Raw genomic sequence first — 15,751 nt, forward strand, 5'->3', positions numbered from 1 at the left:
CGCTCCGGTACATAGAACGGGCTGCCTTTGGAAGCGAATACTGAGGTTAAAACGCTTCATTTGACACCTCCCGATATCAGCTCCCGAGTCAACCAGTAGTGTTACTATCTTCTTATTTATCCTTGCTTTTATGAAGTTTGTGGTGGTTCCTTCCCCCAGGAATCCTATGGCTTTTGGTTTTGTGGTCCCGAGTTCTGACTGCTCGGGATGTATGGGTTTTCCTTGCCCAAACCGTCTGTTTTGATTTTTGCCATTGTAGTTTCTATTGTTCAAGCTAATGTTCTTAAGTTTGAATATGTTTTTATTAGTCGAGCTAGGGGTTATTTCACTTGCAATATGGATTGCTTCTATCAACTTTTTTGGTCTCGCCGCTGCTACTATTTTCTTATGCGGATCTGCCAAACGGGTTTTGAAAGCTGTTAGACCAATTTGGTCCTTTAATCTAACGATTATTTCCCTGTGTTCACTCCCTTGCTGAGATATTTGTATTTCATTCAAGGAAGCAATTAAATTCTGTATGCGGGAAGCAAAGGCGATGATTGTCTGAGAACCCTGTAGAGTTCTAGTGATTCATAAAATCGACTATCTACGTGATCTTCCTAGCTAACCCATTACAGTTTACCTAATAAGGAAAAAATAAGCCCTTATGTAAAGTATTATAATGTAGTCTATGTACGTGGGGCTTAAGTTGCATTTGACAGGCGCGTGCAGTTGGCAACGCCATTTTCAAAATACTAATAATAAAAAATTGGTTCAAAATAAATAAAAAGTGATTTTCCATACAAAAATTAATTAACATAATAAAATACGGAGATAATAAAAATTTCTTTTCTAACTACATAAAATTTTCGACAAAAAATCTAATAATACTATGCAAAGATAATAAAAAATGTTTCTAACTAAATACAATTTTCGACAAAAATTACATAATAAAATGCGGAAATAATAATAATATACAAAATACAATCTTCTAATATAAAGCGAAGATAATAGACTTTTCTAAAAACTTAATACCACAATACATAATAGACTTAATAAAATTGTCAAGAAACTACGGAGATAATAAATACAGAGATAATACAAAATACTTAACATGGCTAATACATACAATAACGGCATGTAAAAATTCATGCCACTTATAATGGCATGTAAAAACCCTTGCCACTTAAATAACGGCATCATATACTGTACCACCGCCATCACCAGCGATCACTATTAGCAGCAGCATCAACACCAGCGGGCAGCGACAATTGCAGACGCGACGCAGGCAACAGTTAAAGCGGCAAAAAAATAAGTATATGTATATATATGTATTCAGTAAAATTTTTTCCTACGGGGTGTTTTAAATACATATCGTTAGCTTAATGTGAAAATGTGCTAAGTCACTTTTTTTGAAAAATTTTATTTTAATGCAGTTTTAAATATGAATTCAAATTACATCGATCACCAAAAAAAAATATTTTTATTTTTCATTTTTACGTGCTGTGGGCAATGATGTGTAAATGTGCTAGGCCGTCAACTGTTAAAAAGAATGTGCTAAGTCAAACTGTGAATAATATCAATCTGAATTACTAGTCATTTCTTTGTGCGCGCATTTTATTTATTTATTAAATTCCTCCATTCTAAAAGTACATGCTTTATTGTTGTTGTTGTTGTATTAACGATGAGGACATTCCCCGAAGGCTTTATGGAGTGTTACCGATGTTGATGGTCCTTTACGGATATAGATCCCGTACGTTCCGGTAACAAAACACAATTAAGGTACTAGCCCGACCATCTCGGGCACGATTTATATGACCACATTAAACCTTCTAGGCCACCCCGCCCTCCCCACCCCTAGTTCCATGAGGAACTTGGGGTCGCCAGAGCCTCGGCTGTCAATGAAACAGGATTCGCCATGAGTAGGTGAGGTTGACAATTGGGTTGGAGACGCTATATATTGCGCTGGCAACCCTTTCAGAGGGTTGCGCAACACAACCCCTTGAAATTGGATTCACCCAATTGAGACATGTCTTTAGTGTTTGATAAATGCTTTGCGCTGACCATGATCTAAATCAATTCTTACATATCGATATCTACATGCTTTCTTACAGACTAGTTAAAAATAAAAAAAAATTCAAGCTTAAATTTATATAAGCTGTTATTAAAATTAATAACACTACTGAATCGATTTGCTAGATGTATAGTCCTACTTATAGTGTAGGGACCTGGCCCACTGAATCAGGATTGAATCGAGTGTTACCCTAATTCTCCTATGTAGGACCTAGTCCAAGATGAGGTGTGGATTTGAGTATTATCTTAGCTCTCCAGCCGCATTTGTACAAGCATTAAAATGCCCGCTTTGATTCCTGAATAAAGACAACCACCTGGTTTAAGTCTGTAGTCAAGAATGCTTTATTTTGGCCCATCGCAAGCTTTTATATGTTTACAGTGAAGTTCTTAATTCTACTCATGCTTACAAAATTGCTTACTTGCTAAATTGAACTTTGGAGTATTTATCGTAATCGATTTCCGCTTGAAATACATACAAATGCTTAATTGCTAATTGTTTCTGAAATAAGTGTGCCACTTGTAATTCGATCACACATTGCTAAGCTATGTGTCACAGGTGTCTCATATGTAAAGCCAAAGAATATATATTTGTTAAGAGGCGTCACTCGATACTTTGTTGTTGCCAAAGCAACCCTGTCATGTCGAATGTGATTCTCAAGGAAGTTTTGTTTAGTTTTTTTTAATTGAATCCTATATAGTTATGCGGTAAAGTGACTTTGCATAATTACGATTTTTGGAAAGAGAATTAATTAATTAATTTAATACAATCAATAAAATAAACACAAATACCCCACGAAAATATATAGAAGGCGTTTTTATAAATACATCTGATAAAAAAACCAACGACTACCTTGAGAAAACATCGAGTAATTTGCTTTGGCAACAACAAAAGTATCGAGTGACGCCTCTTGACAAATATATACTCTTTGGTAAAGCTATGTCAAATGCAATCGAGATATCTGCCGTCTTCCAGTGACTTTTACAGCTCCGGCTCACGCTCAATTCTCACGGGAATGCTCTGGATCATTGAGAGACTTGAGAAGCAGATGTAAAATTTTCGCACACGTGAAATGTGATAGGCAGATGCCGCCGCTGTTTTTCATTTAACTCATACGGCGAAAGGCTAAGCAGCGACATCTATTTTTGAAAGAGTACGTTTATTAAAGGCAGCGTTGACGAACTAAAAAGAAGTAATTAACAAATTATCTGGGTCACAAATTGAACCAGACTTATATCTGGATTTATCTGGCTCAAATCGTTGTTGTTGCATTTACATGCAAAATTATTTATCTGGCTCAGGATTTTGCCACCGTATGATGACAATCAAACCTGTTGACTCAGCAATGTGTGTCGCGTGCATTAGCGTGGTTAAGCACACTACACCCTACCCCTTAAGAAAAATGTAAATTAATTGTAGTTCCTTAAAATATAGATTAATTTATATTCGGTTGGCAATAGTCTAGTTGAGGGGTCGACTGCTAATACGCGTCAAAAAATATCGGGAGATGTGTCAAACGACGCGTCTTGACATCAGTATTAATAATCCAAAGGCGGAAACTAAAAATTATAACTCATTCAAAAGATATTAACGAAAACCCGAAAAAAGACCCGCGGGTACCTCCGAAACCGGGGGTGGTATCCATAGTATTTTTGCGCAGAGCACCTTTCTGCGTTGGCGGCTTCGGCCGCGCTTATAAAAAATTACCCTGAGTGGGTCCAACACCGGTTTGGAGACCAAAACTATATCCGCACAAAACACTTATGTTCACAATTTTTTTTTGTGGGTACACAACACAACAACAACCACATGAAAATCGCCATCATCAACTGCAAATATCTCCGGACAGAGATACATTTTTTTTCCGCCTTCGGATTATTTTTCTCGAGATTAATACGCGTCTTTTGACACCTCTCTAGATATTGACGCGTATTAGCAGTCGACGCCTCAACTAGACTTTTACCATTCGGTTATATCTTAGTAAATCTATCTGTAAAATTTGCTTTGTTTACTTTAGTTTGTTTTTCTTTAGCTCTTACTTTGCTTTCTTGCAAATTTTTAGCAGCACTGTCCTGTGTATATCTAAGCTTTAGCTTTAATTCATTCAAATAATTGTCTATGTTGTACACTTTTTCTTTGGTGCTGACTATTTCATTCTGTAATGCACATAGTTTACCAAATACAACCTCAAAGGGGGAATATTTCGTTGACGTGTGTGGTGTCGAATTGTAAGAGTACATATGGTATGGAATGAGCTCGTCCAAATTATCCATGCTTTTCAGCATCATTAAATACTCATTTAATACTCTGTGTTTTCGTTCAATTGAACCTAACGTCTCATGATGAAATGGAGTTGAATGCACTTTAATTATTTTTAATTGTTTGCATATATTCTTTAGCAACTCATTTGTGAATTCTGTGCCTTTGTCAGTTTTTATTTTTCGCATACACCCATACTTAAAATAAACTGTTCGACAATTGCCTTTGCAGCCGTTATTGCGTCTTTTGTTTCAAGGGGAATTATGACGACAAACTTTGTAAGCTCACACTGTAATGTCAGCATATATCGGAAATTTTTGGATGGTCGAAGCGGTCCGACCGTGTCAATCACGATTTCCTCAAAAGACGTTGTTGGTGTGTCAGTGACATTGAATTCTTCTTTTGTGTATCGTGTTACTTTGGTTTTTGTGCGTTGTTTGCAGTTATTTACGTGTTTTACTATCATTTGTCTCATGTTTTTCCACACGTATTTTTGCCTTAATTTGTGCTAGCATTCTTCTTATGCCGCTGTGGCCACCATAAATTGAGTTGTGGTAGTCCCTTATTATTTTGTGCATTACCTTTTGTGACTCAATTCTTTTTGGCGGTTCGTATAGGATTATATCCAGGCATTGGCTTATATCTCCATGTTACTGTAGCTCATTGAACATGGTTTTGAATTCAGTTATGCTTATTTTGTCAAATATTTGACTATTCTTTGTAACCGATAACTTCCTTAAGCCTTTATTGCTGCCTTTGTCTAATAGCTTCCTCAAAATCGCTTCAACATTCGATACTGAGTTGTCACTATATTCTATAATTAGGTCACCATTCACTGCAATTGTGATATCGTTAGGCTTCGTTCTTTCGTCATTCCTATGTCTAAACTCAAGAGGTTTTACACCCCTTATATCAGAAATTGATGTGCATTCCCAAGTATGTAGGTGATCAGTCTACAAATTTGTGTTCGAAGCTCCCATATTCTGTGACCTTTTTGAATCTTCTTCTTTTTTCTTTGAAGTTTGCAGATTCTTCTTCATTGCCCTAGTTACAATGTTTATTCTGTGCTTTGGAATCATCTCTTTCAGATTTTCTGTGTTAAGATGAATTCGTGAGAGTGCATCAGCATTAGTGTTCATTTTGCCTTGCTTATATACAATGTCAAAGTCGTAGTCCATCAAATCGACTCGTATTCTCGTCATTTTGGATGAAGGCTTATTGTGTGTGAACAAGCTTACCAATGGCCTGTGGTCTGTGTATACGGTGAATTTTGTGCCGTACAGACAAGGCCTAAAATGATTTATACCCCAATGAATTGCCAATAATTCCTTTTCTATTACTGACTTGTTCAATTCATGTTTGTTTAGGGATCTACTTGCATATGCAATATGTCTATCTTTCCCAGCTTCACCTTGTGATAGTACCGCTCCTAGGGCAAAGTTGGAAGCATCAGTAGTTAGTAAAACCCGTTTTGAGAAGTCAGGATACGAAAGAATCGGTGAAGAGAGTAGTTTGTCTTTCAACGTGTGGAAGGCTTTCTCTTGTTCGCTGTTCCAGCAGAATGGTTGGTTCTTCTTTAGCAGTTGATTCAGTGGTCGTGCTATTTCTGCAAAATTCTTTATAAATCGTCTGTACTATTACAGAATGCTACAAAACTTCTTACTTCATTGGCGTTTCTCGGTTTAGGATAGTTTTCAACTACACTTTGTTTGCTGGGATCAGTTGTTACGCCTTTATTTGTGATTAGATGGCCCAAGTATGTGACTTTTGTTTTCAAAAATTTGCATTATGCAGGATTGAGTTTCAGGTTATATTTAATCAATCTGGCTAACACTTTTTCCAAATTTTTGTTGTGCTCATGCAGGTTCTTCCCAAATATTATTACGTCACCTACATAGAGAAATACCGCGTCCGTAAGTCCACTGAGCGCAATCGACAACATTCTCAGGAAACTATTTGTCGAGATTTTCAATCCGAATGGCAACCTTTTGAATTGGTAGTGTCCTTTGCTTGTTGAAAATTCTGTTAGCTTTTTTGAAACATTGTCCAACGGAATTTGGTGAAATAAAACTTGTCATGTCTAATGTGCTGAAGTATTGTGCTCCTTTGAGCTTGTCCAAAACGTCATCCAAGCGGGTTACTGGGAATTTATCATCCACGTCCTTTTTGTTTAATGATCTAAAATCCACCACTAATCGCCACTTTTTATCTTCAGAGCTACCCTTTTTTGGAACGACTACCAGAGGTGAGTTATAAGGGCTAGTAGAATGTTCGATAATATCATCCTTTAGTAATTTGTCAACTTCTTGTTCGATCACCTGTTGCTGAACGTGAGGCATTCTGTAGTTTTTAATATATACAGGTGTTCTATCCGCGAGCTCAATGTTTTGCTTGTAGAAGTTATTGATAGTTAATTTTTCTTCCTCTAAGTGAAACAGATGTTCATATTTTTTGTATATTTGCAATATTGCATTCTTGTCACTATTCGACTCGTTGTCTAATGCTAGTTCATCCCTCACCGTCATGAACCTCTTGTCATTTTCCGTATGGCAGTTTCGTTTTCCATAATTGTAATAATAAATTCTTTTGTATTGGTTCTATTGTGGTTTAAAATCATCTAAACGCATGTACATTGGTAATGTGATTTGGCTGTCTTTCATTTGAAGTGTTAGTGCATTCGTTTCGTAATCAATTTTACATTTGAAATTCATTAGGAAATCTCTACCTAGAACTCCATCTGCCTCTACATTGCTAATGTGATGGAGAATATAGAATTTGTTTTTTATTTTGTGATCTTGGCAATTAATATCAACGGCTTTATTCGCAGTTATTGTGAAATTTGAGATGCCTCTTATTTTGCAACGTGAGTGTATTGTGGAGGCATTCTTTGGGACAACTTTCTCTTTTATTACCGAGATATCAGCTCCCGAATCAACCAGTAGTGTTACTATCTTCTTATTTATCCTTGCTTTTATGAAGTTTGTGGTGGTTCCTTCCCCCAGGAATCCTATGGCTTTTGGTTTTGTGGTCCCGAGTCCTGACTGCTCGGGATGTATGGGTTTTCCTTGCCCAAACCGTCTGTTTTGATTTTTGCCATTGTAGTTTCTATTGTTCAAGCTATTGTTCTTAAGTTTGAATATGTTTTTATTAGTCGAGCTAGGGGTTATTTCACTTGCAATATGGATTGCTTCTATCAACTTTTTTGGTCTCGCCGCTGCTACTATTTTCTTATGCGGATCTGCCAAACGGTTTTTGAAAGCTGTTAGACCAATTTGGTCGTTTAATCTAACGATTATTTCCCTGTGTTCACTCCCTTGCTCAGATATTTGTATTTCATTCAAGGAAGCAATTAAATTCTGTATGCGGGAAGCAAAGGTGAGGATTGTCTGAGAACCCTGTAGAGTTCTAGTGATTTCTGCATGTAACCCAGAGGCGGTCTTGTTTGATCGGAATGCATCTTTAAGAGTTGCTTTCAGCGTTTCCAAGTTGTGAGGTGTTACTTCCGTCAAAATTTGATTTTTCACCTGTTCCGCCAATTTTGTGGCTAGTACGAATTTGATAAGGATCGTCTTTTGAGCTTGATCCGCAAGGGTGTCATGGTAGAATTGAATCAGCCCTAAGAAATTGTTGAGTTCTTTAAAGTCCCCACTGAAGGTTGGGATTACTTTAGTAGCTGTTACCAAATCAAAAGTCGACATCGTTGCTGCATTCGCTAGTGTTTTATCAATTTTTTATTACCTCTTTTGATGGTAAATCCCGAACGTATTCTTCGTCAAGCGAATTCCCTCCTTGAGCTTTTCAATACTCATTCACAATGACAATTCTAACTAAAAGCTTTCAAGAAGTTTCCACACCTAATTTTCATTTTCCGGATGTCTCAACGTCCTTAGAAGTTTCGATTCCTAGTTTCCGTTTCGCAGGATCGCCATGTAAGGGACCTGGTCCACTGAATCAGGATTGAATCGAGTGTTACCCTAATTCTCCTATGTGGGACTAATCCAAGATGAAGTGTGGATTTGAGTATTATCTTAGCCATGGTTCAACTATATATAGGTTGGCTCATCTGTAAAGCAACAAAATATGTCTGTTCAAATTGTCAAAATGTGTGTATTGGTGTTGGTGCGAATGGTATGGAATGGAAACATAAAACTTAGCAGTTTTTGTGTGTGTAAGTAAAATGTTGCCAATGTGTTGGTTTCATTTTGAGTTTGCCATCTCCTTTTGACAATCCCTTCGACCATGCAATGACATAAATAAAATCAGCTGATGAGATGAGCCAACCTGTATATAATTGAACCATGATCTTACCTCTCCAGCTGCATTTGTCCAAGCATTAAAATGCCCACTTTGATTCCTGAATAAAGACAACCACCTGTTTTAAGTTTGTAGTCAAGAATGCTTTATTTTGGCTCATCGCCAGCTTTTATATCTTTACATCGAAGTTCTTAATTCTACTCATGCATAGAAAATTGCTTACTTGCTAAATTGAACTTTGGAGTATTTTTCATAATCGATTTCCGCTTGAAATACATACAAATGCTTAATTGCTAATTGTTTCTGCAAAGAGGATAAATACAATAAGAGCCGTCACTCGTTATTTTTTTGGCATTTACTCGATGTATACTGAGAGGTAGTCGCTACTTTTATTTTGGGCGAGATGTTTATAAATGTCTTCTATACATTTTCGTGGGGTATTTGTGTTTATTTTTCCGACCGTATTTAATTAATTTATTTAATTCTCTTTCCAAAAATCACAGTTGCACAAGGGGCCTACACGGCATGGATAAATGCGAGACAATTAAAAATGCCCTCTCAGAAAACATTCGGCATCAATTTTTTCAATTTCCAGCGAGATACTCGCCACAAAATAACGAGTGACGGCTCTTATTGTATTTATCCTCTTTGGTTTCTGAAATAAGTGTGCCACTTGCAATGCGATCACACATTGCTAAGCTATGCGTCACAGGTGTTTCATATCCCAGCAAAAATGTACCCGTAAATTGACCAAATGAATAATATCTGTGTCGATGGAACAAGTAAATCGTTAAGTAGCATCCCTACAAGAAACGCTGATAGTTTTACTAATACACTCAAACTTGTAATTGACAATGCTGATCCTGCGATGACGTAAACATTGATACTCAAATTTATGTATGTTCCTTTGTTCGCTCACGCATGTCAGCATGTTCCCAACGACAGCCTATAATCATGAAAAAGGACTCGAACTGGGAAAGCTTCGGACACCTGGTACAGAACAAAAGAACATACAGCAGATATCCTTATACATGTGAGACAGATACATAATTCTCAACGGAATTTTATGTATGCGAGAACAGTTTATCCGATTCAATCATGTTGTCACTAGTGACTGTCATATGACAATCAAATGATTATCACGGTTGTTTTGTTATTTTTTAAATTCCGCCATTTTCAACCGACGAAAACCATATAAAAAATAAGTTTAAAAAATAAAAAAGATAGCATTTCAAAGCTCCATGCTAAAAGAAAAAAAATTGAAAATAATATTAAAAAATACCAAAAGCTGTCGGAATGTATGGGGCGCACTCAAAAAATTGTTACGCGAAAAATAATAGTGGTTAATGGTGATTCATTTTTAAATGTGTTTCCGCATGAGGAAAGTGCTCTTCTGTTGTTTTGTTATTTTCTGAATTTAAATTGAACATTCTGAACTGGAATTCTTATAAAACTATTTATTTTAAACAAATAAGAAACACGTATGCTTTTATCACGTACAAAATTAAAAACGTAATGAAATAAAGTAAATAAAAAGCAAAAAGCATTGTTTCATTTTTGGCGGAATATATCAATGGTCATTTATGATAGTATAACAGTCAAACCTGATATCTACAGTAAACTATCATTTATGACACTTTTTGATAGAGTGTCAGCACTGATCCAGGAAAATGAATGAGTGAGCAGTACGGCTATATACTTAATCAGTAGGCCATGTTGGTGTATAAGAAGGAGACAAAAACTCACACGCACACAGTTGTTTACATCACATTTGCGCAAGTCCCCTTAAGTTTGTGATAGAAAGTTTGTATGAGGCGCTGATCGTTAGGTTGACATTGCTGACAATCAGATGATAGTCATATGATAGTCAGTATTCTTGTAGGGATGTGTACAGGGCGTCGGGCCCTTTTGTGACCAGTCCATTCCGTCGTACCTATTTATGTGATTGTCCATACTGTTCATACATATGCGGTATTAGGCTATCGAAATGTAAACAAACTATAGTGCTGTACTGTTCTTACATTCACGTTATGGGAGTAATTTTTTAAGTTATATACCTGTAACTTTACGAGTATTTTTACAGTATTTTTACGATAGTATGACCGCCTTTTCACTAGCATTATGGCCGTTTTTTTACTTGGATTATACTGCTATATAAATAAAACATTTCTTTAATTCAAATCCATTAACATTTCTTTTATTCAACATTTTCATAATATATTAGATTATTTATAATAGTTGTAAATTATTAACTATAAGTCTTAAGGAAGGAATAGTTTTTCAGTCTTGTTGGTGAGCCATAAATACAAATTTTATTGTATGCGTTTGTATGCATACAAAGTTAAGGGAAACTTAAATTAATTAATTAATGATATAGAAAACAAAAGAGAAGAACTAACAGGACTATTCGTTGCAGTAAACCATCAAATCGCGAGTAGATCATTCACAATTTGAGTAATTTGACTTGTAATTCGCCATTTTTAATACTATACCTTTTTTATTTTAGTTCAGAAAGCTGCAATTGAGGTTCGAAAGTTACAGTTGAAGTTCAAAAATTTCAATTCAAGTTCAGAAAATTTAAATTCAAGCTCAGAATTTCTATTTGTAGTTCAGAAAATTAAAATTGAAGTTCAGAATTTCTGTTTGTAGTTCAGAAAATTATAATTGAACTTAAATTGTAATTTTCTGAATTTCAGTTGTAATTTTCTGAACTCCATTTGAAATTCCTGAGCTTCAATTATAATTTACTGAACTTCTATTGAAAATTGTGAACTTCAATTGTAATTTTTTGAACTTCAATTGAAATTCCCGAGCTTTCAGAACTTCAATTGCAACTTTCAAAATTTGTTTACATAAAATGAACAATTTTTTCTGACAGTTAAAGTGGTGAATTGCCTACCAGAGGTTTGAAACCACTTGCATTCGTGTATCATTAATATAACAATATCTTTTTAATAATTTCATTAATAGACAAATATAAATTTTTTTCCTTTACATTTTAGAACTGTGTACAAAAATATGCAATTTTACATATCGCAACCTAAACCAAAAAGTATTGCAACTCATAATCAGAGAAGCTTTGTGTTGAATGTTGATTTATACCACAAAAATAACAGAATTCTTAACAAAACCAGGCTAAACGATAACGTTAACTACCAAAAAACATAAGTTATTTTACGATGCTTTCATGGATCGATTTACACTTAAATACCGATTACATTTTTTTTTAAGTTTTCACATTTTTTAGTTTAAAATGCGATATATACATACAGTGGAATAATTTTAGATTGAGGGTATTTCATGCAATTTTTTTTCTTCGTGATTTTGCAATAATAAACGTAGGTACTCATAGTAATTTTTTGTTTTGAATTATGTGATTACAATATTTATAAATACCATTTAGTTGATGGTATTGGTACTGTCAGTTAAATTCATCAGCAATTACTTAATTCAAAATATTTTTTTGTTATACATCTCTTTTATAAATTTTGGTTAAAAATTATTGACAAATTCGTTGCAATTAAATTGCTTTAAAAATCTTTGCAAACTTTACGAGATTGTTGAATATTATTTTAATTAGAGCATAAAAAGCTTAGAATAGTAACGTAGGAAAAAACTTAGAATTATGTCAGTTAAATTCATCACAAATATTTATATTCAAAATACTTTTTTGTTATACATCTAGTTTATAAAGTTTTGTTAAAAATTATTGACAAATTCGTTGCAATTAAATTGCCTTAAAATTCTTTGCAAACTTTACGAGATTGTTGAATATTATTTTAATTAGAGCATACAAAGCTTAGATTAGTAAGGTAGGAAAAAACATAGAATTATTAGATTCTTAGATACTTTTTAACCAAGATTATTTCAGTGTGTGTTGTTCGTTTGTTGTACAAATTCGTTGCATATTAATTTTCAGATCAAGAATACTCAAAGGTGTCGTGGCATCGTCTTGTTGGTCAATCGCGCGTCGCAATATCCAGTGATGGGAATTGACATTCATTATAAAGTAGCGAAGGCACGGTCCTGCGCAAACACATCGCCAACCTGTGTTGGCACAAGATATGCTGAACTGTAGAGGAAGAAACATTTTTAAAATTTAATAAAATCAAAAATGATAGTTGTGCTAAAAAGGGGAAAAGTATTGTATGTTAAAGTATAGCAAAGTCTCAGCGGCATTGTCCTGGTGAAAATTGAGTTTGAATAGGTCTCATTATTCATTCTCAGAAACATTTACAAAGTTACCTCGTAAGATATTAAAAATCCTCAACGCTTTTTGCGATAACTTCAAAAAAACTCACATTCAAACCGGTGTCCTATCCCTACTTCTGCTTAAATTGTACCTATCAATAGCTATCTTCACCACCAGAAGGAGTCACTATTGTTTCCTACACCATATGGTCGCCAAGCCTAACGATTACCCACTGGAAGAAGCTGCAGGCCTGCCAAAATACTGCACTCAGAACCGCCACGGGTTGTCTCCTTATGTTCCCAGAACACCATCTACATAATGAGGCGAGACTGCTCCCAATAAGTGAATCAAATGAAATGCTAACCGAGCAGTTTCTGTTGAATACCCAGGAACCTGGGCATCCCAACAGACATCTGATTGAGGCACCTGAGAACACAGCCGTATGAAGCCAAAAAACATAAGCAGGTCCTTGGTGAACTCCATAAATAGGCGCCGGACCTCTATGTCAGGAATTACCCGGTGAATTCAGTACTCAAAGAACAATACCCTAAAATTGCAGAAGAGGAACGCACGCTCCCTAGGGAAACGCGAGTCACTCTAGTCCAACTTCGATCGGGATACTGTAACAGGTTAAACTCTTACCTATCCAGAATCAACCCCGACATACAAAATGTCCCTGCTTGCAATGTGTCCCCACATGACACCAACCATCTCTTCAATTGCAATGTGGAAACAACTTCTCTAACACTCCTCTCTTTATGGTCCACCCCTGTTGAAACAGCAAGTTTCCTCGGACTCCCGTTGGAGGACATTGATGACAATTTGTGATTGGTCAGACCTATTGGATGGGGCGAAGCACTGCTACAACAACAACATCAGAAGGCACTCGAAGACGATGCCTCAAAACTAACAACCGAAAGCAATAATTATCATTTCACTGACACAAATTTTATAGTTTTTTCTTCCGTAGTTGGACACAATTTTTTCATAATATTACTTAACAAGTTAAGATTAAACATTTTTTCAAGTTGTATTTTGACTTACCAGCAACAATAGAATCATGTTTAATTGTACGCTGCACAATCATTGTACCATCATGTAACGAAGCTCAGTTTCTTCCAAAAATTGTTCGGCACTGCCACGTAAAATCAATGTACATGTTCTAGCATTAACGCAACCTTTAAATAATTATAAACTATAAAAATAAAATTAATGTCAAACCCACTATCAAACCTTGGAAAATGTTGAAATGTTCACCACCAACTTGACGTTTACGTTGAGTAATCACATTGACCCAAAACACTTGAATTAATATCATTAGCTGTAGTCATAACAGCTCCACCACATTGTACGTTTCAAATCTTTTTCTGGTACACTAACAGAACATTTCACGATCTGCAAAATACTGTGTACCAACATCACCAATTGGTAGTTTGGATAACACAACATTGGCGTCGTACTTGGCTAGTTTATTGTACAGAATACGCCATTCAGCATCAACAATTTTCTGATACTATTGAACATTATCAATACGTATCAGCATTGTCACGTTCAGCCTTGAATTCCAATTCTATATTTAAAATTGCGATTTTATATTTTTTGTATGACGTTGGATCCACCAAAGAAAAGTACAGCGTCCACAACCATTTTAGAAAATAAATCTTTTTGTTGATGAATAAGTTTGGAGGACATTGCTGTGGCAGCGCATTTTTCCAATAAAGTACGTTGTTGGTCCTTTGATTGGCGCTTCGACATGTACAGCCATGTCATATTTTGGTCATGCATAATTGTAATGCTTTGCGTATAGCTTGGCTTAACTTGTTTTAAGATTTCACATGCTTAAAGTACTACTGAAGTGGTGCCATCGCCGACCTGATGCGAGAAACATTTTTATTCTACACATTCTAATATAACAAAAAACTTGACTCATCATTTTGAGATTTGGCGATGTCGACTAGAGTTTTACGGCTGGATGCACAATATCCAATAGTTTCATAATGGTTGCACCATCATTTGAAATTGTGGCCCTACCACTGGAATCAACAGTATGCTTGTCCATGCTGCGTGAACCCAATGTAGTGCGTACAGCGTCCAAAATGGAATGCGAGGCCTTGATGTTGGCTGTGAGTTGTGGTTTACCTTGAGAGCTATCGGTACCCAAACATTTTTTACACAAAAACCATGTACCTAATACAAGTTCAGGACGTTCATATTTATCGACACGCTGTCCGGTGTGGCCCAAATATTAGAAATATTCAGTTGGCACTGTTGAGAAAAAATATGGATCAATGAACACAAGTAAAAGATTTTTTTTACCATCTGTTGTTACTTTATACATTGGACATTGGAAACGACGACCAGCATCTACAAATTGCATTTTAGCCTTGCAAACGATTACATCTAATTGAATTTACCAAAATTTACAATGGGTGGCTCATATTCACCCTCAACCGTGCGTGCCATTTGTGAGATGGTAAGTGTAAAGGACAAAGCTGTTGCTTTTAATAAATCAGCTGTTGCAGGTATGCAATACAAAAAGGCCTGCAAACGAGAAAGATCAATGTAATTGCCAAACAAAAAATTTATTTCGAATATCAATACCTAACGTAACGGGGAGAGGAGTTACCCTGATCTTGTACCACATATTTTGTGGTCACCAATGGTGGCAATAAACCTTGTTGATTAGTAATAAAAGCACTACCAGCGCTGATTTTCAATGATAACGCTTATCGGATTTGGCATCTGATCGGGATCTAAACGGCGTTGGGCTTGATCATACTGTTGCGCGTGTTGATATATACCAGTACCAGGTGCAGGTGGTTGCTAAAGAAAATAATACAAAAATAATCATCAGTAATATTTGAAATATATTAGTTGTTTTAGCATACATTATAACCAGGACATGCGGGTATTGGGGGTTGACCCGGCATGGGTGGCAGACTGGGCATTGGCGCCTGTCCAGGCTGTGTTGGTGGCATCATTTGACCCATGTTACC

The 15,751-nt window shown here is 35.8% G+C and overlaps 1 pseudogene; it reads right to left on the reverse strand.

The window, feature by feature from the left end:
- Positions 1-6,906: 6,906 nt before the first annotated feature.
- LOC137248612 (T-complex protein 1 subunit eta-like) lies at positions 6,907-14,922 on the reverse strand (annotated as a pseudogene).
- Between the last annotated feature and the right edge of the window lie 829 nt (positions 14,923-15,751).

The sequence above is a fragment of the Eurosta solidaginis genome, chromosome 4, assembly GCF_040869045.1.
Source record: "Eurosta solidaginis isolate ZX-2024a chromosome 4, ASM4086904v1, whole genome shotgun sequence".
NCBI lineage: Eukaryota > Metazoa > Arthropoda > Insecta > Diptera > Tephritidae > Eurosta > Eurosta solidaginis.